Below are 27,150 nucleotides of genomic sequence, written 5' to 3' on the forward strand. Positions count from 1 at the left end.
CCTATTATTCAGTTCTTCATTCCTGTTCCTTGGGCTCACTCCTCAAAATAATCAGAACCTAATTCTTTGTCTCAAGTTTTCTATTAGGAAGAACTATGCTAAGACAAATACTGAATATGCCACAAGGGGATATTGTGTACTGAACTTTATAATTTATTTTTCCATAAAGCTGTTTTTTCTTTTGTTGAGACAGGATCTCACTCTGTTGCTCAGGCTGGAGTGCAGTGGTGCAATCATGGCTCACTGCAGCCCTCTGTTTCCCACTTCTTTACTCCAGTATTTCTGTTCTTCTTTATCTTTAAACATGCCATACACGTTCCTACCTCTGAATTTTTCCCATCCTGTTCCCTGGACTAGCAACAGATAATTGTCCGGATCATGGCATGACTCATTTTTTCACTTAATTCAGGTCTCCATCTAAATGTCACCTCAGCACGAATGCCTACCACAGTATCTAAAATATCACCTCCAGTCACTTTCTTTTATACAGTTTTATTTTTGTTCAAAGCCCTTCTCACTATTTGAAAACACTCATCACTCTCTTGTTTACGGGTTGCCTTCCCCCATTAGAATGCGAGCTTCAGAAGGGCAGAGCTTCTGTTCACTGCCTATTACCAACACCTGGGAAAATCTGTGTGTCTTTGAAAATGTGTGTGTGCTCTTCCTCATTCTTATTTTTCTCATTTTTTTATAGAGCAGGGAAAATGCAATCCCAAACCATTTTGGAAAACACTGCTCTCTATTCCTCAGCAATTTCCTTAGCATACCATACTGCCTTCACTTATCTTTCTTTGCCTCTTTGGTTTTTCCTCCTCACATTCACCTGGAGAATTGTCAGTCCCGCTTCAACACTCAGATTCAGCATCATCTCTCCATGAAACCACGCCCATGGCCCACCCAGGTGGATGCTCTGCCCTGTGTGTCCTTTGCTCTGTGTGCTCACTTATCTTAAGGCATGTCACTTTATACTATAAAGGCTTGATTGTCAGGTGCGGTGGCTCATGCCTATAGTCCCAGCAATTTGTGAGGCCAAGGTGGATGGATCACCTGAGGTTGGGAGTTCGAGACCAGCCTGACCAACATGGAGAAACCCCGTCTCTACTAAAAGTACAAAATTAGCCGGGAGTGGTGGCGCATGCCTGTAATCCCAGCTACTCGGGAGGCTGAGGCAGGAGAATTGCTTGAATCCAGGAGGCAGAGGTTGTGGTGAGCCGAGATCGTGCCATTGCACTCCAGTCTGGGGAACAAGAGTGAAACTCTGTCTCAAAAAAAAAAAAAAAAAAAAAAAAAAAAAGCTTGATTATATGTCTGTGTCCCCTCCTGACTCTGAGTTCCTTGAGGACAATGACTCTGTCCTTTATCACTCACAACATCTTTAGTACTTATCAACCTGAATAAAGACACTAGAAAAAATTAATTCTCAATATGTTGGGTTTACTCCAGAATTAGGAAAAAGTATTATAATCCAGACACCATTACCGGGCAAGTGTTCTTCCATACACGTCTTATCCGAATTACTGCAGTGCTAAAGAATGTCTAGTGGTAAATTTCATCAAAGCAGAAGATGTGTGAAGGACATGAAAGGGTTTCTTGAGGGATATTTTACAAGTCCTTGGAAACAGCTCTCATCTCAGATATGCATGAGCCTTCTCTCTTCGTGCCTTCCTGACCCTATTTTGTCTGAATCTCACAAAAGTGATTTCATCCTGGTATATGCAACTTTCACAGTACATAGAACAGTGCCTCCCTCAAATATTTTTCACCACCACCATCCTAGTCTGACACATTGCATGCTGAGTGGAATATTTTTGAAGCTGCTATGTTTTCTTTCCTTACCAGACTTCCTAAGTTATGTCTCTGTCAAATGCGGTCTGTCTCATAGGATCTTTAATGTTACAATTGTCTTTTTTAATTGTTTTCATACTTTAAGTAAAATGAGCTGTAAATAATACAGCATATTAATGGATGGACTTAACAGCATTTTTATATGATCACTTTGTGCCACCTCTGGGGTTTCTTTATAGCAGGGACTGTACCAACTCAAAGAAGCTTGCAGTTTTGGAAGCTAGAAGCCCCTCCGCTTTGCTCATTGCAGCCAGTGCAGTCTTGTACAAATGTGAATCTGACAGGGTCACACACTCTTACTAGCTACACTGCTTCCCTTCACAGCCTTTGCCAGTGCAATTCTCTTTCTGGAAATGCTCTTTCTTCCCTTGCTTCTTCCCTTGACACATCTCTACTGATTTTCCAATTTCACTCAGTAACTATTACCCCTCTATTATACACCTTTATAGCACCAACCACCTCTCTTTCAGGCATACTTCACACTGTAATTTTACTTTGATCATACGATTAATGTCTGTTTCTCCCTACAAGGTGAGCTCCCAAAGGAAAGAGACTGTTGTTTTTATTCCCCTAGCACAGGGCAAGGCACATATAAGTAGTCAATAAATATTCTTAGCACAAATGAATGAATACCCACACAAAACTGTGTGGGCATTCATAAACTAACCAAGTTTCCAATATACAACGTAAGGGTTGCTAAGGAAAAAGAACCCTTTTCAGTCAGCCCGAGAGGATTTTGGTTTCTAAAGTAGCCTTAAATTCTTATAGAGTTTAAAAAAGAAGTAGCTTTTTGAACCTGATCATTTTTAGAATGCTAGCCTAGGCTGTAAGTCAAAGGGAGAAAGCTTTATGTTCACAAACCCCAAGGGGTTAAGGGCACCATCCAGGGAACCTGGAAGAAAAGCCAGCCACTGAAGCATGAAAAACCAGGTGTAAAAGAACTTTCAATTCAGGTCCACTTGTTAGGAATTCTAAGTTTTACAGTCCTTGATCCTCCCTGTATCAGATTACTTTGTAACTCAATTGTTTCCTCAACTCAAAAGAACTTGATCTTACTTTTTTTTTTTTATTCAGGTGTTGAGTGAACTGAAAGATAGAGAATAAAGAGATTAATTAAAGTGAGATAGCAATGGTCAAGTTCACTCTCTGCTGAGTATATCACCCTCATCTTAAATCTTCTTAAACCACACGCAATTAATTTGAAAGCCTGAGGGCACTTGCATGGAAAGGATAATGGACTGAATCTTTAAATGATATAAAGTTCTTAATCCAAAGTCTCTCTGCTTTATTGGTTTATGTTAACACCTTACTGATTAATCTTGTGATGATTGAAGCTGTTTCTATTCAGGGAAATCAAATTGACGGTTTGATCTATTCTATTTTTAGTCATTTTAAATTCTCAGTCACCACACAATTGATTGAATTGACTGAACTATAATCTAAATCTTAAAACTGCAGAAAATACCAGATTGGTCATGATGTAATCCAATAAATATTACAGAAGTCACTAGTTTCCATAACATTTTCTAAATATTTTTATAAGTAGTTGCAGACAAGATACATATACAACTGTAGAAGACTAATTTGTAAATTACCCACATGTACAACTATAAGAGACTGATCTGTAAATTATAGCATTTCCATACAAGTGCTATTCTGATGCTACCTATAAAATAATGTTTTTAGAGACAAGTTGGTGACAATCTCACACAATAAGGAAAAAGGCAGGTGATAAAACTATATAAAAAATATAAATCCACTTTTTGTGGGAGAAAAAATATATAGGAAATGTATATTTGTATATATTCCAGTGTATCAACACATGCAGGAAATATATATGTGAAAAGAGACTATATATATGAAAACAGGAGATACATTTATTATATATGTATGTTTATGTGAGTGTGTATATATTATGTATATGTATATTATGTATAATATATACACACCCACACAAATACACATATATAATATATATATTATATATACCCACACAAATATACATATTTTATATGTATATGAAATATGAGGGAATGGTAAAAAGATAATTATAAAGGCATTTTTTTCTTTCATCTTCATACTTTTTCCTGTGTTTTCCAAGTAGCCTATACATTTTAATAATTAGAAGAAATCAACATTTTTAAAAATTAGATTTATGGCTTTCAATGAAGAAAATCATCTTCAGAAGTTTCTCATAATTTGGGGTAGTCTTGTTGTAGAGAAATGGGGAGGAAGAAAAAGATATACCACCCACAATCTCCTGCCACTACTAAAATCGTCTCTCTCTCTCCACCCCTCACCACACACACAATGATGCTACTGTAGGCTCAATGCCTTGACATCTAAAAGCTATGCTGTGTCACTATCTGTAACTGTAACACTCTAACCATGTATTTTTAGCTGCTGATAACCTAGAACTGATGTATCATTTGAAACTAGCAAAAAGCCCCTTTATTTTTTACTCTAAAGGCTTCTGGAAACCAAGACACCGTGGGACCTCCATTAATTGTGGATGAAGAAAAGGCATAGGAGAGAAAATTTTAAAAGACCTGTGTAGCTCCTCACGTAGCAAAGCCTACCTTATTGTGAAGCCTGCATCTGTGGAAGGGGATTTTCTACAAAGACCATCCTCCCCAAGGATGGGAGAAGCCAGCCTATATGACGTGGCCTGGCACTGTGAGGGTTCGCACAGAGAATCTTCTCACTCAGCCTCTTCCCAGGGCTGCAAACACTTTTAGGGAATCCATGATGAATTAAAGAGAAAATTGAATTGATCCTGAGAACATTCTGCAGGGCAGGCTACAACATTTGCAGGGCCCAGAATAAAATGAAATTGTGGGTCTTCTTGTTCAAAAGTAGAAAAAAAGTGCTACTAATGATGCTAAAGTATAAAGCTTTTTCTTTTCTTCCTTTTCTCTTGGTTTGTCATGGTGTTTTGTTTGCTGTTGAATGTCATTCAAATTTTTTTAAAAAATAAGTTTTCAATTATTAGCATAAATTTTACCATTCCTCTTTATATTGCATAATCCCTATTTCAGATACAAATACATGAGCATTCAAACTCATATGCAGAATCCACCAAAATTACCATAGCTAGTACATGCACAGGCATGTTGTTCTTAGCAAAACAGTGGAAATACTGCACAAAATTAATTCAGCTATTTTTATTTCACTTCTTGATATGTGCACATTCTACCAACACTCTACTTTTAGCTCACTAAGGAGTAGAGACAGAGTGATAGGGAAACTATAGGCTGCCCTATTTCCCATTCCGTCTGTGTCATTTTCAGGCCGTGTGGTTGTCTCATACAGGGAAGTAACTCAAGTAACTAAGGAAATGATAGGGTTCCTTGCTTATTCATGTGTCCTAGAGCACCATTTCCTTCTTTTTACATTTAAAGCAAATTCTGGCTTAAATAGAAAGCTTAGCATCTCAGGGCTATCAGTTCACCTGCTTGCACAGTCATAGATACAACATGCTTACCTTGTACTCGCCTAACATCCACACATTGTGGGCCCACCAGAATTCTGTGCTCATGGGACATCAGAAACACTGCATGCAAATACAGTAGCCAGAAAGGTAAGCATATATTTTGTGCTTATCTCCTCTGCCTACACATATACTCCACTGTCCCATCAAACTTATCTTACAGAACACAAGTTTAAAGATAAAACTGTTAAGAATGTCAAAATAACAATGAGCATTAAATCAATTTCAGGGCCCTTCTGATCACAGGTCCTTTTTGGCTATACAGACTGCACATCTATGACCCAGCCCTGACATACTGCTTTGGGTTTTAGCCATAGCACTTTCAAGCCTCCTCAGCAGCCTGATGTCTACTTATCTAATTAATGAAATTAAGTTTGCCAGACCCAGGGACAAACAGCAGGACATGTGCACCCTGAAATCTACAAAAAAATAAAGTGGAACAAACTCTCACCAAATAAGGAAGCTAACCATAATGATCTGATATTTACATAAGGCTATAAGATTGACTATTCAGCAAAATCCTACTTAACAATTCATGAATTAAGCCAGTAGTGGAAGAGTGATTAGAGAGCAGCAAAGAAGAAAAGTTTGCTCACTGATTATTTCAGATGCAGTTCCTGAGATTGACTGGGACACTAATTGGAGAATCATTAAATGCAAAGGTACAGTCTTACATATATCAATGGTCTGTTTTCTTTCTGGTTGACAGAAATGAACAATTCCAGGAATCATGCTGAACACTGTAATCTGATAATTAAGGAAGAGCTCAGTGGAGCAACGAAAGGAAACAGGAAAATTAAATTTAAAAAGAAGCCGATGAAGAGCCAGGCACCAACTGACTCAAAATTGCCCATTTAAGATGTTCTTAAAGAGAAACTGAAAATGCTCTTTATAAACAAGATTTAGTGGTATCAAAAGAGAGCAGCTTTTCTGTAAAATAATACCAATGTTGCCAAGGCAATGCATTTCTTAACCAAGCAAGTTAATATTGCTTCTGCCTACTGCTTGGCTTCAAAACAAGCAAGGCCAGTCTTATACAATGATCAAATCCAGTGCACTTTAAGTGAATTGTGTAGATGTACTCTGTAGCCATCCACATATATAAGGTGACTCTCATATCAATAAATTGGTAAAGTAAGATTAACCAGAAGTTTTCTGCTGGACACTGATTTGGTATAATTTCTATAATTTAAAATTTCTACAGTTTCTCAGTTTGGCCATTTTTCTAGTGCCCCAATCCTCCTCTAGCCTGAGGTCCCGATAAAAACCAGAGTTTATGGACTCTCTCCTAAAAAACTATCTTCACCTGAGCTGCATTCTGTTACTCATGCCTTCCGGTGTAATTCAATCTCCAATATTCACATGTGGGCCAATCTCCATTGGTCAAACGCCACCTACGTGAGTTACAAATTGGACACCACCATATACCTCTAACTATATTTCCATTGCCATTATCACCAGATTAGAACTCTGGATTCAGTTGGCCCAACTCTGAAATCATTCCTGATATTATAACTTGGACAACCCAGCTCGCAATTCTAAAATCATTCTTTATCAACTCCTGCGTTTTCCTCAGACCTTTAATCCACTAATTATTGTCATTTAAAACTGGCTCATTCTCTTCTGTTGGCACCAAGTTGTTGAGAACTTAGCAAATCTCCAGCTGAAGTTTATCTGAGATGCTAACTTAGTTTTGAGGTCACTCCAATGTGGCACCCCAGCATCTGTCATATAACCCTGTTCCTATCCCAAATCCTAACTCCGGAATTGGGGAGCACTCTCCTCTCTCATAAATACTTCTTGTGCAGTCAACTTCTGTGCCTTTCTATTCCATTGTAAATAGGAAGAGAAAAAATAGTACAACTGTAAGAACTGAGAATTATTACGAAGGTTCTTATCTCAAAAATTGTTCCAATCCAAGTGCCAAAATACTTACAATATCACATTGTAATTAAACTCAATTCAACATAAATTTCTTTAATCACTAACTAAAAAAGGCACCATGGATGACTCTACACTTATTAAAGACAAATAAGGCATAGTTCCCGCCCTTGAGGAGCTGACAGTTCAGTTAGAAAGAAATAACATATATTAGACTATATTTTGGTTACTTTTATGTATGTGCATAATAGAAATATTGATGAAATGCTATGAAAATATAGATTAAAGATAATTTTCTTTGGGTTAATCTTTGCTCTCTTCCAGACATTATTTTATTCAAATTATTTCAAGAGGTAATATACCAGTCACTAGAGCTATCAAGACCCTCACTCTCCTCCAAGCTGTGTGGTAGAAGGTGATAAGAGTCCTGGGAAATATTAAAGCAAAATAAGAGGCATTCATAAAATATTCATTAATGTATTCATTCATGCATTCAATATTTATAAATCATCAATTCTGTGACAAGTACTCTACAAAACACTGTGCAGGATGAGAAGTTCTATGAGGCATAGTAAATGTCTTCAAAGGTAACTCATGTTACGTTTTCCTTGATGTTAAGAAACCAAGTTGAGACTTTTGTAATTTAGAGTTTAATAGCTAAAATTTTAATATTTCAGGCCTTCATCCATATTCTATTGTACAACAAATTCTTATAGGTCTAAAAGAGCATTACACATTTTATTCAATTGAGTCATCTATATTCCTGCTTGTTCCTCCTGTATGTAGTTGCTCAGCTTCATTACTCCAATAACTTTTTTTTAAGAAAAGAAAAAAAACATTGATTGCTTAGACCTGTATTTCACAAACAGGAGCTACAGCTGCTTACATCAGAAAGAATCACTTGGGTTACTTATAAAAATGCAGAAAATCTGACTCAGAATCTCTGAGGTTGAAGGCCAGAAATCTGCATTTTTAATAAATGCACAAATGATTCTGATTAACAGTGAAGTTTGAGAGCTTCTATTCTGATACATCTTTACCTTCGCCTTATACTCTTGAGGACATAGGTCTTTCTATTTTTAAATACTCTTCTATCTCCTAGACTTCATATCTCAGCTCATCTATCCCTTTGATAAAGAGACTTTCTCTAACCACCCCAAATTAACCAGGTGTCGCTTAATATTCTTCTTTTATAAAACCCAGTTCCTTTCTATCAAATAACTGATCATATTATTATACATTTGCAGATATTCTGCTTGAAACATAGTTCTGCCACTCTAAGCTGCATAAGGGCAGAGACCATATCGATTTACTTTGTCATTATATATTATCTCTTAGCACAGGGCTTGGTACAGAGTAGATGCCTAATAAATTATTCAGTGAATGAGAAAAAAATGGATAGTAATTACCTTCACACACATGAAGATGGAACAAAAACACTACATAAAATAATATGCAGAATATGTAACAAGTTAATATATGGTCAATTCCATACAAGTCATAAATCCTTTAAGAATTTAGGAGGAGAGAATCAACGTGCGCTGACGTGGTCAGGAAAGTCTTACAAGATGAAATGAAAGCTTAGCTGGACCCTAGATAGTAATTAAAATCTGCAAAGAGTGAGAGAAAGACAGAATTCATAGACAAAAGTTCAGAGGCCAGAATCACAATGTCTCAGTTAAATTGACCCAAGATTTATTCCAATTCAGCACATTCTGTTTATAGATAAATGTGGTAAGAAATTTTTTTATTTTGATTGATTTCCTTGTCCTTGGAGGAACAGTCCACAGAAAAGCAATATTCTAAATTTCCCATGGTTTTATTGATCCCACCACCAATTCCTAGAAATAATAACTCTGTGAGATTCAAAGTATAAAGAGGTTAAAAGAGCATCAAAATGATATCAGATATCCAATCAGACATTACAAAACATGGCAGAAGTGATGTAAATATTGAAACAAAATGTACATCCAACATATCAGGGAATCAAATCAGAATGTAGAAAAGTTGATGCCTCCAATACAAATCAGTAATCTGGATATCAATCTTCCCCAAATTTGAAAAACGTGAGTGGCCAATCTACTTTTATTTCCATTCCCATTGTTTTCCTTTACAAATGCAAAGAAAAAAGGAATTTCTAAAAAACATTTTCAATTAAATGATCAGTCTACTAAACAGTCTCAACTTGAAAAGATGCAAATATAAAATGGTTTTCTTCTCCTGTTTGTTACCAAACACATTTTATAAGTTCTCCCTTTACGTAGCATTTATGTCACTTTCAGACATTAAAAGAAGTCTTATGCGTTACCACTGTAAGTCCTTTCATACATACACACATATTATTTTTAACTAGGAAATTATTCAATTTTAGAAAAAAGATCAATTAAAATTGCTCACAAAGCTTCTGCCACATTAAAATCAGTAAGTTGGTCTTGCCCTCCCTCTGTAACAGCCAGAACACTGGTGGGAAGAGAGGATGTATAAAAATATATAAAACAACTGCTCTAGGGAATTGAACGCTATTATCTCTGACAGAAGGAAAATACGTGAGATAGGCTTTTCAATCTTCCTGGGTTTTGGCCTGAAGGAACATCACAACCCACAGCACATGGTGGGGAAACCGAGCGCAGCCTGGGGATCTCACTGAACTCACTAGGCAGAGATCAAGGTTTGGGTTTGCTGAGGCCACCAGAATTTGCCGGGCAAAGTACAAAAAGGAATAAGATACAGAGATGGAGACTTCCAGAAACTTTCATGGGGTTTGGGGGGAGGTCCTAGAATCTGTTTCTAAATACTAAGCTGTCAAACATAGGATTGGATTTCAAAGGCCAAGCAAAGAGCCAATAGAGAGCTATAAAATGAACAATTCCCAGAGATCAAACTGGACTGGAAGGCACTCAGGTATTAATCAGCCAGAATGGAGAAACCTCTTCAGAGTACAGTAGAAGTGAAGCTAAATTAAGAAAGCATACCCTAGATAGAAATGAAAAATTCACTGAACAAACTTAATAGGAGATTCAACAAGGCTAAAAAGAAATCAGTACATATGACCACATAGCAATAGAAAATATCCAAACCGAAGCCCAGAGAGGAAATGGCTAAAGGGGAAATAAGCAAATCCATGGTGACTTTTGGGACAATTTTAAATGGTCTAACATATGTGTACTTGAAATGATGAAAGGGATATAAGCAGGAAAATATATGTGAAGGAATAATATCCAGAGACTTTCCATATTTTAAGAAAACTATAAATCCGCATATCCAAGAAATTCAGTCATTCAAAAGCAAGAAAAAAATGAAGTATGAAGTAAACTACATCAAGGTAGTAAGGCATAATAAAAAAGAGCAAACCTTAAAAGCAATTACAGAAATAAAGGCGTATTCCATGCACATGAAAAAAGACAAGAATGACTAGGGACTTGTTAAAAAATAATGCTAGCCAGAAGAAAATAGAACATCTTCAAAGTGCCATCAAAACACACAAAAATAAATTGTTATCATAGAATTTAAAAATCAGCAAAAGAAATATTAAGAAAAAAGTCATTTTCAGACAAATAAAAGCTGAAATATGTGTCACCTGCAGATATGCACTTCAAGGAATGCAAAAAAGTTATTTGGAAAGAAAAAATAATGATTTCAAATGGAAATTTTGATCTGCATAAAGCATGAAGAGCTTTAGAAATGTTAATTATGTATGTGAATATAAATGACATTTTATTCACGTTTTAATTTATTTAAAAGATAAATAATGAAGAAATAGTAAACTATTACAGGACTATAATATATGTAGAAATAAAAGGTATGACAACAATTACATAAAGGATGGAAGATGAAATTAGAAGTAAACTTTCTTAAGGTTCTTACAATATATGTGAAGTATTATTTTGAGATAGCTTCTAATAAGATGAAGAAGCTAATTGTAAATCCAAAAACAATTAATTTTTAAAAATGAAATAAAGGCCTGTAACATAATTCAATAATGAATATAAAATGAAATACAAAAACTACTCAATTCAAAAAAGGCAGGAAAACAGGGACAAAGGAGCAACAACAAAAAGCAATGGTACAAATAGAAAATAAATATTATTGTACACTTAAACTCAGCTATATCAAATTTTACACTAAATATAAGTAGACCAAATGCACCAATTAAAAGGTAAAAATTATTAGACTCGGTCAAAAGCAAGACCAAGATATTTGCCTGTCTACAAGAAATGCTTTTTAAATACAAAGATATACATAGATTAAAAGTAAAAGGGTGAACAAGGGTATTCCCACAAAAACACTAATCATAAGAAATCAAGAGTGGTTATATTAACGTCAGACAAAGAAAGTTGTTTTTTGTTTTTGAAATGAAGTCTCACGTTGTTGCCCAGGCTGGAGTGTGGTGGCGCGATCTCAGCTCACTGCAACTTCTGTCTCCCAGGTTCAGTTGATTCTCGTGGCTCAGCCTCCCAAACAGCTGGCATTACAGGCATGCACCATCACACCTAGCTAATTTTTGTATTTTTAGTAGATACAGGTTATCACCATATTGGCCAGGCTGGTCTCGAACTCCTGACCTCACATGATCCACCTGCCTCGGCCTCCCAAAGTGCTGGGATTACAGGCATGAGTCACTGCTCCTAGCTAAAAGAAACATTTTAGAACAAAAAAATTTACCAGGAATAAAAAGAGAAATTCCATAGCAATAAAAGGGGTAGGCAGTTTAGCAAGAGGACATAATTTGTACCATTTCTGAATGGAAATTTAAACACTTTTTCTCTCAGTAATTGTTGGAAATACTAAATTTTAAAAAATCATTAAATACAAAGAAGAATTGAATGACACTTTTAAGTAATGTGACCTAACTGGCATTCACAGAATATCTTTTCCCAACAATAGTTCAAATACGTATGTAACATTCACCAAGATAGGTCGATCATCTTCTGGACCATAAAAGCAGTTTCAATAAATAAAAAGACTAAACTCACACAGAACAGGTTCTCTAGGTATGATATAATTAAGTGAAAAATCAATGTTTATATTTTCATGGAATAGTGCCAAATACTTTGAAAATTAACAACCTTCTTCTAAATGACCCAGGGGTCAAAGAAGAATTCATAGTTAGAGGATATAAATAAAGCAGTTCTTAAAGGGAAACCTTTAAATATTTCCATTTAAAGTAAAAAAGGTCTAAAATCAATTATCTAAGCTTTAATCCTAAAAAGCTTAGAAAGGAGCAAATTAAGAAAATAAAAATTAAGAAAATAATAATAATAATGGAAAATTAATGGTTTATTATTTAGAAAAATCATTAAAACTGATAAACTTCTAATTAGATAAATCAAGAAGAAATAAGGAAAGCACAAATGACCCATAGCAGTAATAAAAGGTGGCATATCACTGTGGATTTTAGAGACATTAAATATTAGGGGAACATTTTGAACAACTTTATGCCAGGTTAGCATAATAAATAAATTCCTTGAAAGATATAATTACCAAAATTGAAACATGAAAGTATCAAAGATGTGAATAGCCACATACATATTAAAAAGTTGAAAGAATTGTTAAAATCTTTCCCATAAAGACACTTCAGATTCACAGTTTCACATGTAGTCTATCAAAAATTTGAAGAAAAATATAATAACAATCCTATACAAATTATTTCAGAGAACAGAGGAGAATGGAACACTTCCCAAATACTTTCATGATGTTAGAATTACTCTAACACCAAAACCAGACAAGAACATTACAAAAAAGAAAATTACAAACCAGTCAGTGTCCTTTTAAAAACATCAAATCGACTGCACAATATATAAAAAACATACTATATCATGACAAAGTGGCATTTGTTTCAAGAATTGAAAGATGTCTTAACAATTAAAAATTAATGTTTTCCCCATATTAACAAAATAAAATGGGAAAATATGATGATCTTCATAACTGTATTTCTCTGTACTTAACACCCATTTATATAAATTTGGTATTAATAGCAAACTAAGAATGAAATAAAACTCCCTCAACTTGACACAGGGCATCTATGAAAAGCCTGCAGTTATCGCAAACTTAATAGTGAAAGACCGAATGATTTTCCCCTAAGATTGAGAACAAGGCAATTTAAGTTTGTTCTCACCACTTTTATTCCACATTCTACTGGTGGTTCTAGTAAATACAATTAAGCAAGAAGAGAAAAAAAATAAAAGCATATGAAATGCAAAGGGAAGAAAAAACTGTCATTAATCTCAGAAAACAGGGTTGTTTATGTGGAAAGAAAACTATAAAACAGGTACTAAAACTAAACGAATTTACCAAGGTTTTAGTAAACAAATCCAAGAAGCAATTGTAACTCTATATGACGGAAAATAAAATTTTTATTATTTCCTATAGCATTCAGAAACATGAAAATATTTACAGATAATTTTTAAATGCCCAAGACCTCTACACTGAAAACCATAAAACATTGCTGAGATGTACTAAATGAGAACTAAATAAATGAAAAGACATATCAAAGTATTGGATCAGTATTGTTAAGACTCAACATTGTTAAGATGTCAATTCTAGATAAAACACAAACAGTTTTAAAGGAATTGACAAGCTGGCTTCATAATTTATAAGGAAATCAAAATGACGTAGAATAGTCAAAACATTTTGGAAAAGAAGAATACATTTATGCTACCTGCTTTAAAAACTAAAGAGGATTTGTACCACCTGATTGCAAGACTTATCAAGAAAATATGGCAATGGCATAAGGATTTTTATATTCATCGTTGGAACAAAACAAAGTTCAGAAATATACCTAAATAGCATCCCATTCAACAACAGTTCCAAGGTAATTCAATGGGAAAAGTCTAGTCTTATCAACAAATGATTCTGGAATGAGCCATTCTAAGCATTAATTCAAAATAAATCACACACCTAAAATTGTAAAGCTATAAAGACTTTGGAAGAACATATAGGCATAAGGTAGGCAAACAATTATTAGAACTCATAAAGTACAATGAAAAAATGATAAATTGGGATTAATCAAAGTTAAAACCTCCATTCCTCAAAATACAACAGTAAGGAAGTGAAAAAATATTCACAATACATATATCTGATAATGGACTTGTATACAGAATATTCTAAAAACTCTCACAGCTCAAAAGTAAGTCAATCCAATTCAAAAATAGAGAAAAGATTTGAACAGATTATCATATCACATGCAAATACTTGAATGGGTAATAAGATCATGAAATGGTACCCAACATGATTCGTCATCAAGGACATGCAAATTAAAACCACCCAAAGATACTATTAACATGGCGAAATGCTAAAATTTTAAAGATTAATGATATCTATCAAATGTTACAAAGAATGTGGAACAACTATAACTTTCACGTATTGCTGGTTGATGTGTAAACTCGCACATCATTTTTGGCAAATATTTCGACAATTTTTTATAAAGTTAACCGTACACATGACATACAATATTGCTATTCCAGTATATTTACACAGATAAATGAAAGCATATGTTCACAAAACACTTGTATATGAATATTTATGGAAACTTTATTTATAATTGCTCCAAACTGGAAACAACACAAATATCTATCACTAGGTAAATTATTAAATATATTGTGGTATATCTATTCAAAAGACTACTGCTCAGCAATAGAATGGAATAAATACTAACGTAGGCAACAACATTGATGAAGCTGAAAAACATTACGCTAAGCAAAAAAGACAGACACAAAAAAACAGACACTGCATGATTCCATTTAAATGAGATTTTTGAAGAGAAAAAAAAAAACCTATATTGTCAGAAAGCAAATCAACAGTTGCCCAGGATCTGTAGTAGAGTGAGATTTACTACAAAAACAGATGAGGAAATTTGGAGGATAATGGAAATATTATACATATTGATTGTGGGAGAGATTATTTGGGTGTATATATTTAGGAAAACTCATCAAATTGTATATTTAACGTGATATATTTGTTGTAGATCAGATTTACTTTCATAAAGTTGAATTTTTTAAGCCTCTTAATAACCCCCACAGCACAGCACTCTCCTCCTAGGTAAAGGACTCACTGTTTTAACGTATCTTTCTTTAACCAATATTTCTCTAGTTTTGTCTCCTGGTTATAAGCTAGATGGCATGGCGAGTGACTTTCTCAGAAAAGTTTTTTGCTCTTTAATCAATCCTTGAAGAAATATCTGGCAGCATGTTTATGTTTTCTACAGATGTACTTATCTCTTCGTCCTTCGTTTGGGAATTTACCTTACTTCTCTTTTACACATATTTAAACTTATTTTTTAAACATACACCTTGGTATACTTTGTTTAGGAATTCTCTCCAGCCATGATCCAGAGGAGGAATCTTAATAATTAGGAGGCATCATTCGCACCCCTGCAATGGCAGCTGTCAGTTCGGTAGCTTTTCCAAGAGGGCCAAATCAAGCTCATTGAGAAAGTTAAGTGAATCTGGCTACCTAGAAGAGTTTAAGGAAGCTGCAAGCTTTCTAGATCAAATCACTTACTCTTGGGCAGTATAGGTATGGTAAATCCCCCTGATAAAGAAGAGATCAAGGACTTACACTGGTGAGTGGAGGCTACCAAGAGAACCAGAGCCTAGAGAGCCTTAACGGGACATAATGCCGAAGTCAGCACGGCTAGCCAGAATGGAGAGTTTGTACAGTGTCATTCTTCTCACACATTTTTACAGAAGTAAAACAGAGCTCAAAGAAGTCTTACACAAGTATAAAAGGCTCTCGATTTATTTTAAAAGTAATTGTGGGCTGAGCACAGTGGCTCACGTCTGTAATCCCAGCAATTCGGGAGGCTGAGGTGGGCGGATCACTTGAGGCGAGGAATTCCAGACCAGCCTTGGCAACATGGTGAAACATGTCTCTACTAAAAATAAAAAAATTAGCTGGGCATGGTGACGCATGACTGTAATTCTAGCTACTTGGGTGACTGAGGCACAAGAATCGCTTGAACCTGGGAGGCAGAGGTTGCAGTGAGCCGAGTGAGACGAGATGGCACCACTGCATTTCAGCCTGGGTGACAGGGCAAGACTGTCTCAAAAAGTAAAAAAAGAAAAAAAAAATTTTAAAAAAGTCATTATAAAAAACGGAATGTGTATTAATGTAAAAATGATTTTTAGATTTTTGTTATTGAATAAAAATGACAGTCCAAGAAGATGCACCATGCTTCTCCTGTGGCTTTATGTACTTCCTGGTACAGCACTGCATCTGTCATGAATACACATATTGTGCTCATGGGCTTTTCAAAACCTATATGTAACAGTATGAAGTTGAAATGGCTTAGCCCACAGCTAATGAAAATTATTAAGGATCTGATGAAGGTTTTAAAAGTTTTAGAGAGACTTATCTAGTAGAAGGGTGGGTCAGAGGGGGAAAAAGTGAGATAAGGGAGATCAAGTAGGAAACTATTGCATTACTTCAGCCAAAACGGGAAAGTCCTTTGCTAATATTATTTCTTGAAAATTTGAAAAAGTCTTCCACAGAACAATTTGGGTACCAAGAAAAGACTCACAGATTGTATTGTTGGCTACAGGCAGACGTTGCACCATAGGGGCTGTGAAATGTTCCCTTTTTCTTCCATCTTGAAGAGGAATGCTCACAGGAATCCCTGACAAAGACAAATGGAAATACGTGAACATCTCTGAAAAGCTAAAAATGTGACTCCCTTTCCACTGGTATTTGAAAATAGATGTTTAATATTTATTTAGTGGTGGCAGTGAGAAACAAATTTTCTTTTAATAAATATCGTACAGTTCCATTTAAATTTAAAATAAGTAACTTATTATATGCATTGAACATAGAATAGCATTTTAAATATTTGAATTGTCATCAGATTGCAATTTTTCAAAGCAGATAACATCTTAAGGGGCAGAATAAAGATACTTAAATTAGTAAATACCATAATGCCATGCAATATTCAGGTTCAAATTTTGAGCTAACTATAATTATCAAGGAACTGGCCTCAGGGTTTGGGGAGTACACTATAGTTGTATAGTGTAACCTGCAAGAAGAGTCACAAAAGTACTCCTTAAAGATACATTGGCACCAGTGAGAGTGATTTTTCCCTTGTTTGTTCACTTAAAGGTGATAACTTTCTTAGGAGTAAAACTGTCCACTATGGAAATCTGAATTAATTGGCAGCATTTTTAAATTATTTCTCTAATGTTTAAGAGCATGTCTTAAAATGGCTACTTGATTGCATCACATCTCCAACTGTCCCAACTTTGAGCACCCTTTTGGTCCATTGTGTTGGGGCAAAGAGTCCAGTGTGAAAAGAAGTTAAAGCACTTCTGCCTATAACGTCTTTCTTATTAGAGTCTTTTAAATTTTTTTGTTTGTTTGTTTTTGTATGTTTTGGCTTGTTCTTAGGTTCTTTCCCTGCCCTTGTAGGTCACTCCAATGGAAGGATAACAGAGAGCTGGAGTACAGTCTACAGAAAGGGAAGCATCATAAAAAATACTTAAACTAGACTTCAGTTCTTGCCAGAGGCTCCTCCTGGCTCTCCCATCATGGAATCCACTGGTTCTCAAACTTTAGTGTGCATCAGAATCACCCGGAGGGATTGTTAAAATACTGATTTCTGAGCTTCTTCCCCAGAGTTTCTGATTCAGTAAGTCTGATGTGGAGCTGGAGCTTCTGTGTTTTTAACAAATTCCCAGGTGATACTGATGTTGCTGGTAAGGGACCACACTTTGAGAACCAATAATTAACCAACTCATTAGAATTAGATTTCCACAGAGAAATTTCGAGTCGAAATACAAAATATTTGTAAGTTTTTGTTTTGTTTCATTTTTCCTGCCCTTCTCCTTTGTAATTCTCCTTTTCTTATAAACCTGCAGTGGTGGTAGGATGCTGGTTGAAGAATCATGTAAGAGTTCTAGACACTGCTTTATATCTTTGAGCCTTGGAGACATGAGCAACGTTAGGCAATGTAGGTTTTTTGACTCCCCTCATAATAATAATAACTATTATTATACAGTCTATGTAACATAATACATAATTATTATCATCACTCCTTAACTTCTAAGACACAACATTTGCAGTTGATCATTTTTATTTATTTATTTATTTTTGAGACAGAGTCTTACTCTGTCACCCAGGCTAGAGTGCAGTGGCTCACTGCAACTTCCGCCTCCCGGGTTCAAGCAATTCTTGTACCTCAGCCTCCTGAGTAAGTGGGACTACAGGCGTGCACTACCACACCAGGCTAATTTTGTATTTTCAGTAGAGATGGGTTTTGCCATGTTGCTCAGGCTGGTCTTAAACTCCTGGCCTCAAGTGATCCTCCCGCCTCAGCCTCCCAAAGTGTTGGGATTACAGGCTTGAGGCACGGCACCTAGCCATATTGATTTGTTTATTGTTTACTTCTGTGAGTATTAAGAAGTTGGAATCAGTGATTCCCTTAAGCTCTGTAGAGGAAGAATTCAGTGAACACGGACAAACCTTACATTCTGCCTTGTACAGCAAGAACATCATCAAGATACATTCAGAACAACTTTTGTGCAATTTATACAGGAATAGCTGTCATCATCAGATAAGTATCTAAATGAAAAACAGGAGTTTAATGATATTAACATATTAAAACGTATAGAGAAAATGAGAAATGAGTCCAAGAAAAATAACTTTAGTCCACAACTGTACACAATATAAACTGGGTGGGGGGAGCCTATTTAGAGAAAGCACATAGATTTGATTAATCAGCTTTAGAAGGCAAATAAGTATGTAAAAATAGAAAACTCTGGAAGATTAAAAAATGTAGAGATTTTAAGAAAAATATAGGAGAAGTTAAGCAAAAGAAAAAGTCCTTTGCAAACAACGTCACTACAAAAGGATGATTTTTTGAAGATTAAGACTCAACCCAATCCTGAGTTAGTATCAGTGCAGTATCAATCCAATCCTGACATTTACTTCCCACACAAATTATGATTTGAATTATAATCTTGAAGTACTATGAAATGGTCATTTATAAAAGAAGGAGGAGATTACCTTTATTATATTTTACTAATCTTAAGTGAATATTAAACTTAGAAAATCATTCTACATACTTTCAGAGCGATTTACAATAACCAGAATTGAACCAAAAGAATATTCTGCTTAACCCATAATTAATCAGACAGGAAGGACATAGAAAGTAGTTCAGAGAGAAGTTACTGAACTCAGACTTCCTGGATGCTTATACACTACCCACTTACTTACAGTTTAATCTAAGACTCAACTTACACATCTCTGAAGTGGAGCTAACAAGTTAGCACCAACTTCAAAATTTTGTTGGAAGATTTAAATTAGATAATTTTTGTGAAATTCTTATGCTGTGGGCACATGGTGAGAGGTCAATAAATATCAGCTGTTCTACTGTTACTAGTAGTAAGTGTCATATTATTGTGGTTAATAAGTGTCTTAGATTTCTATTGCTGCAGTAGCAAATTACCACAAATTTGATGGCTTTAAATAACACAGATTTATTATTTGTTATCTGCTTGTGTCTTCCACTTATAAAGACTCCTGTGATTTCATTTTAGGCTCTATCTTACCAAGTAGAAAAATTCCACACAGCATTGCCTCTGACCAAGGCACTCACTTTACAGCCAAAGAAGTGTGGCAATGGGCTCATGCTCATGGAATTCACTGGTCTTACCATGTTTCCCAACAACCTGAAGCAGCTGGATTGATATAACTATGGAACTGCCTTTTGAAGTCACAATTACAACACCAACTAGGTGACAATACTTTGGAGGGCTGTGGTAGAGTTCTCCAGAAGGCTGTGGATGCTCTGAATCAGCGTCCAATATATGGTACTTTTTCTCCCATAGCCAGGATTCATAGGTCCAGGAACCAACAGATGGAAGTGGAAGTGGCACCAGTGACCATCATCCCCAGTGACCTACTAGCAAAATTTTGCTTTCTGTTCTCATGACATTATGTTCTGCTGGCCTAGAGGTCTCAGTTCCAGAAGGAGGAATGCTGCCACCAGGAGACACAACAATGATTCCATTAAGCTGGAAGTTAACATTGCCACCTGGCCACTTCGGGCTCCTCCTACCTCTAAGTCAACAGGCTAAGAAGGGAGTTACAGTGTTGGCTGGGGTGATTGACCTGGACTATCAAGATGAAACCAGTCTACTACTCCACAATGGAGGTAAAGAAGAGTACGTGTGGAATACTGGAGATCCCTTAGGGTGTCTCTTAGTATTACCATGTCCTGTGATTAAGGTCAATGGGAAACTACATCAACCCAATCCAGGTAGAACTACAAATGACCCAGACCCTTCAACAAGGAAGATTTGAGTCACTCCACCAGGTAAAACCACGACCAGCTGAGGTGCTTGCTGAAGGCAAAGAGAATACAGAATGGGTAGTAGTGGAAGGTATTAATCAATACCAGCTACAACCACGTGACCAGTTGCAGAAACAAGGACTATAATTGTCTCGAGCATTTTCTCCTTATTTTGTTAAGAATATGTTTGTGCCTGTATACACTTGTATAAGAAAATATCTTCCTTTTCTCTTTCCTTTATCATGTGACATAAGATTTATTGACTTCATATCAGCATTTAAGTGTTGTTAACTTTATGTAATAGCATTTAGGTTAAGGATTAGCGAGCTTCCAGTTGTACGAAGGATAGCTGTATTATGTTAGGTGTAATTATGACCTTATTATTGTCTTTATTTGGAGATTAAGTATGATTTCAAGAGATGTATATGGGTTCAAGTTGACAAGGGATGGACTTGTAATGGTTAATAGTAAGTGTCAACTTGACTGGAATGAACAGTGCAAAGTACTGTTTCTGGGTACATCTGTGAGGGTGCTTCCAGAAGAGATTAATATTTGAGTCAGTGGACTGGGAGAGGAAGACCCACCCACACCATCCAATCAGCTGCCAGTGTGGCTACAAAAAGCAGGAGGAAGAAGGTGGAATAAGCTAGCTTGCTGAGTCTTCTGGCTTTCATCTTTCTCCCATGCTGGATGCTTCCTGCCCTTGAACATCAGACTCCAGGTTCTTCGGCCTTTCGACCCTTAGACTTACACCAGTGGGCTGCCAGGAGTTCTTGGGCCTTTGGCCACAGACTGAAGGCTGCACTGTCAGCTTCCCTACTTTTGAGGCTTTGGGACTTGGATTGAGCCACCAGTGACTTCCTTGCTCTTCAGCTTGCAGAAGGTTTATCGTGAGATTTCACCTTGTGATCATGTGAGTCAATTCTCCTTAATAACTCCCTTTCATATATACATCTATCCTATTAGTTCTTCCCTAGTCTTATCCTCCTCTGACTCTCTTCTGCCTGCCTCTTCTACTGTAAAAGACACTTGTCATTTCACTGGGCCTACCCTGATAATCTAAAATAATCACCGCATCCTACATCTTAATCACATCTGCAAAGTTCCTTTCGCCTGTAAGATAACATATTCTCAGGTTCCAGGAATTAGGGTGTGGAGATAATTAGAGGCCATTATTCCACCTACTGCAATAAGTTACTCAGTACATCCCAATAATCTAGTATTCTAGTTGAGGTTTCATCAAAATTTACAGAGAAGCAATACAGTTATCTAAGCTACTTACATTTCAAATTTAGCCACAACAGATTACTCTAGCCCTCTCTTTCAAAAAAAAAAAAAAATCTACTGTAGGGCATTAATTACTTTCAGTAAACACCTACACAGCCCCAACTTAATTACAATCTTTATACTTTTATTATATGTGGATTTGTGTTTTTTTAATTAAAAAATAATGTATTCTGTCAAAAATGCAAATTAAGTCATAAATACCAACATTGATTTTACAAGAAATTACTAAACATCTTTCCTTTGATTACAAACCTCAATAAAGATATTCTGGCTTTAGAAATATTAATTCACTAATCCGATTCACTCTGGATTTACTGAAAGGAAAACAAAAGTATTTCAAAGGGCTTGCCACTGTGATGGTCATTTCATTTAGCAAGTAGAGAAAGAAACAGATTTTTATGCTTCATGTTGTTCCTATTTATACATTCTTTTTCTTCTATTCTAACTTTTATTTTGGGTTCAGAAGTACATGTGCAGGTTTGTTACATAGGTAAATTGCATGTTGCAGCGGTTTGGTGCACAGATTATCTTGTCACCCAGTTATCAGCATAGTACCCAATATACTGTTTTCTGATCCTCACCCTCCTCCCATCCTCCACCCTCAAGTAGGCCCCGGTGTCTGTTGTTCTTTTCTTTGAGTCCATGTGTATTCAGTGTTTAGCTCCCACTTATAAATGAGGGCATGTGATATTTGGTTTCTGTTCCTGTGTTAGTTTGCTTAAGACAATTGCCTCCACCTCCATCCATGTTGCAGCAAAGAACATGATCTCATCCTTTTGTTGTTGTTATTGTTGCTTTAAAACTTTTTTTTAATTTTATTATTATTACACTTTAAGTTTTAGGGTACATGTGCACAATGTGCAGGTTTGTTAATATGTATACTAGTTCAACCATTGTGGAAGTCAGGGTGGCGATTCTTCAGGGATCTAGAACTAGAAATACCATTTGACCCAGCCATCCCATTACTGGGTATATACCCAAAGGATTATAAATCATGCTGCTATAAAGACACATGCATACGTATGTTTCTTGTGGCACTACTCACAATAGCAAAGACTTGGAACCAACCCAAATGTCCAACAACAATAGACTGGATTAAGAAAATGTGGCACATATACACCATGGAATACTATGCAGCCATAAAAAATGATGAGTTCATGTCCTTTGTAGGGACATGGCTGAAACTGGAAACCATCATTCTCAGCAAACTATCGCAAGGACAAAAAAACAAACACCACATGTTCTCACTCATAGGTGGGCATTGAACAATGAGAACACATGGACACAGGAAGGGGAAGATCTCATCCTTTTTATGACTGCATAGTATTCCATGTGTATGTGCACCACATTTTCCTTATCCAGTCTAACAACGATGGGCATTTAGGTGAATTCCATGTCTTTGCTATTGTGAATTCTGATGTGATGAACATACATGTACGTGTGTCTTTATGGTAGAACGATTTCTATTCCTTTGGGTATATACCCAATAATGAGATGGCTGGATAGAATGGCAATTTTGTTTTAAGTTCTTTGAGAAGTTGTCAAAGTTCTTTCCGCAACAGCTGAACTAATTTACATTCCTATCAACAGTCTATAAACATTTCCTTTTCTCTGCAACCTTGTCAGCATCTGTTATTTTTGACTTTCTAATAATGGCCATTCTGACTGGCATGAGATGGTACCTCATAGTGGTTTTGATTTGCATTTCTCTAATGATTAGTGATGTTGAGCATTTTTTCACATGCTTATTGGCCACATGTATGCTTTCTTTTGAAAAGTGTCTCTTCATGTCCTTTGCCCACTTTTCAATGTGGTTGTTTTTTTGTTTGTAAATTTTCTTAAGTTCCTGATAGATTCTGGATATTAGAACTTTGTCTATAAGATGCATAATTTGCAAATATTTTCCAGCATTCTTTTATTAAACAGTGAAATGTATCTATAAGATATGGCAAAACCACCAAGTAGTAAAACTTGTATGAATTAATCAAGCATTATATAAAAACAAAAAAACCTATTCAAAGATGATCAGGCACCATTACATTAAAAATTAAAATTGGTTCTGTAACCTGATTATACAAATATATTCTTCTAATTAAGGTAGATTGATGAAACCCAGGTATTTAGAATGAGTACTCAGAAAAAAAAAAAATGGTTCAATTAATCAACTCACAACAGCTTCCATAGTTCTTTGTACTGTTGATTCTTCTTTATGTGAAAAATTACTCATGAACAACTCATATAAAAGAACAGTGGCATCCATAAATATGATAGCAGAATATATATGGCAAAAAATATTCAGCAATTTACTCAAAGGAAAGCTGTTTTATTACTACTTATTTTATAATAATGTTCTTGGTACTGGACAAAAACAAAACAGAAAAGCATGATCATTTTGCTCTTGACAAACACTTATTTTTGTATCTAATATTCACAAAAAAAGATGAGTATTTGAAATTATGTATAATTAAATGATAATCCATAATCACTCACCATTAAGTAAAACATATGTTAATTAGAGAGTCTAAACTAATTGCAGGCTGTCAGATACATATGAGTAATACAAATTTCTTATTTTCATAATAGTGTATAATTACGTATTTCACAATAGACTAATGGAGTTTCAGGAGCCATCACATTGTATGGTGCCTACTTGTTAAACAACACGATGAATAATTTAGAAAGAACTGTTTCCTCCTTTATGCTATCAAAAATGAATTAAAGCCAAATAAAATTCAGGTTCAGAAACCATAGTCACCTTATATCAGTAATCTAAAGAAAAAAGAAAGATCAGGGTGATTCTTTGTCAGGATGATTTTTATTTTTTAGTAAACGTGTGGTGTTCAAGGACTGAATATTGGTATGAAGCACATCCCTATTGGAGCCTATCCAATAGGGTTTATTGGTTGAAGTACCAAATATACTGACAAAATAATAAATTTATCAATTTTAGTAGTAATTGTCCAAAACACACTGAAAATCAATTATTGGTTTCTTCCTTACACCATATTTTGCTTCTGAACAGAATTAATGCAAATGAGAAGGACAATAATGGGGAGGAACAAAAATAATATTGTCACACTTCTATCATAGGTATCTTTAGCATGGGCTTTTTTAGCCTTCTATCAGATTCCAAAAGACATTACACTCCAAAGGCCATAGACTTTCTCAGCTCCGTGGGCCACGAGATGGAACACTGAATGTGACAAGCTCAGTCCACAGAGTCAGTACTCACACAAGCCAGGGTTCTACCGATGACCCAGAAATCCAAGTTACTTTATAAAAACCACAACAGCAACATTGGGTTTTCCATACCCTTGTCATTTTAGTCCTATAATACCATAATAACACAATAAAACTCAGGCAGTACCCACATTATAAATTAAGATCTTACCTTTAGCCAAAATAGCAGAAGTTAGAGGCCATCATTCTTTTATCAACATTTATTTAGCACCTACTAAGTTTCAGCACTGGGATGATATACTTTCATTTACTATTTAATCTTATCACATGTTATTTCATTTAGCCTTTAAAGGGGAAAGTCTAAGTTATTTTGCAAGTTAAACATACCAACATTTCTATTTTACAAGGGAAAGTTCAAGTATTTATGTAATTTTTGATTCTTTAATTATTCTAATAATCCCTCCTCATCTCTGGTTTTTATTTTGCCTAGATAAAAATGGTCTATGTTTCACCTAAATTCTCTTAGAGGCAATCGTATTTTGTTACTAGTGATACTTGTATTGGTTTTAATTGCTAAGTATTAAAATTATCTTTTTTAAGAATAAAAAGTCAAACATAAAAATAAGAAATCAATCCCTGTGGTCTCGACACATTAGTTCTAATTATTAAGTCTGTGAAAATACATCAGCATTTCTTTAATGTAATAACAAATAGAAAATATTTGATATTTTCTAACATGCGAGAGGGAAAGAAAATAGGAAAGTGTGTAATAGGGTATTTTTTTTTTCAGCCAATCTCAGCATTAGTTAACTTCCTAGAAAGAAAAAGTAGGCAGAAATAGGGGAGCTATTTAATGATAATTAGATGACAAGCTGGGATTCTCAGCTTCTAAAATAAACGAGCCCTTTCTCCAAACCATCTGGGAGCAACCAAATTGTCCTTGGTGTTCCTACTACCACAGAGACTTGTCACTTCAAAACAGAGGGGAAGGGCCTGAAAACACATACATGAAAATAGCTCACTGGACTGAGAAATCGTGCTGCAGCCTTGTTGACAGGTCTGAGAATTACAGTTAGGTCATTAACAAGGACTTCAAACTGCAGGGGAAGGATCAGCTGTCATCGTGGCTCCCCCTGTAGGGCAATGGCACTCATTAGAATGAGGTGATTGCATTTCTACTGGGCCTTGACAGGCTGTCCTCAGATACCAACCTAAGACTCCCTCTCTTGTTCATCATTATCAGCAAAAGTATCTGATAGTTTTCCCTCCTTGAGCAGATGTGTAAACTAACAGGAGAATACGGCCTGTCAAAATGACAATGTGCATTGATTCCTCTTATCTTGATGTCTTTGGGAGGACAGCTTATCTCAAATTTACAAAAGAAGGAACTCCGTATCAGTGTTTCTTCTCAGTAAATGACAACGGCAGGCCTGGTTTATAACTAATTGCCTGTTTCCAAAGCAACATTTAAAATGTAATACAAAGCATTCACCCACTATAAACTGATGAGAGACTACATTTGCTTTTCAATAAATAAAGGCACATTATTTAGAAGGGATTAAAAATACTGTTGCTATTGCAAAAGTATAAAAATATGCATAATTTAAGTGAAATTACAGGATTATAAAATAACTTTAAGATAAATACTAACCTATAAGTTTGTAAAATTATATATTTACACAATTAAATATATTTGTGGGCTACAAATAATACTAAGATGTATGTTAGCCATGAGGGAAATTTTTTTCTAGACATATATTGGGATTGCTTTAGGATACAGCTCTTAGAAATTCATAACATTTTATTCCTGTACTCTTTACTTTTTCTCTATTTTTATTTCTAAATGCATAAAGGTTGGGACAGTATCATATTTTGTATCAAATGTTGAAAGCTCCCTATTATTTTATAATGTAGGTATTTAATAAGAGTGATTGACCAATGAACAAGAGAAAAAGACAAAATTCAACTCACTGCCTACCACCACCTTCCAGCCATCCCTCCTATACCTATTCTAGAATATAGTGTGAACCTGAAAATTGGAGGGGGAAAGTCGTACACCTGAAAGAAAAAAATAAAAGTAAGTATTATTTATAACTAAGTCCATACTCCCCAAAATGAGCAGCTAAAAATAATACCCTGAGTTCTTTTTCTTTCTTTCTTTTTTAACTTTTATTTTAAGTTCAAGGGT

At 35.4% G+C, this 27,150-nt stretch overlaps 1 protein-coding gene across 1 annotated transcript in view; it reads right to left on the reverse strand.

Annotated features, from left to right (window-relative positions):
• Window positions 1-27,150, reverse strand: part of IMMP2L (inner mitochondrial membrane peptidase subunit 2) — a 1,183,069-nt gene that overhangs the window by 55,570 nt on the left and 1,100,349 nt on the right. Inside the window, exon 9 of the transcript XR_008536521.2 lies at window positions 16,734-16,829. The gene's annotated coding sequence lies outside the window, so the exon portion shown is untranslated. The remainder of the gene's footprint in view (window positions 1-16,733; window positions 16,830-27,150) is intronic.

The sequence above is a fragment of the Pan troglodytes genome, chromosome 6 (genome assembly GCF_028858775.2).
Source record: "Pan troglodytes isolate AG18354 chromosome 6, NHGRI_mPanTro3-v2.0_pri, whole genome shotgun sequence".
Taxonomy (NCBI): domain Eukaryota; kingdom Metazoa; phylum Chordata; class Mammalia; order Primates; family Hominidae; genus Pan; species Pan troglodytes.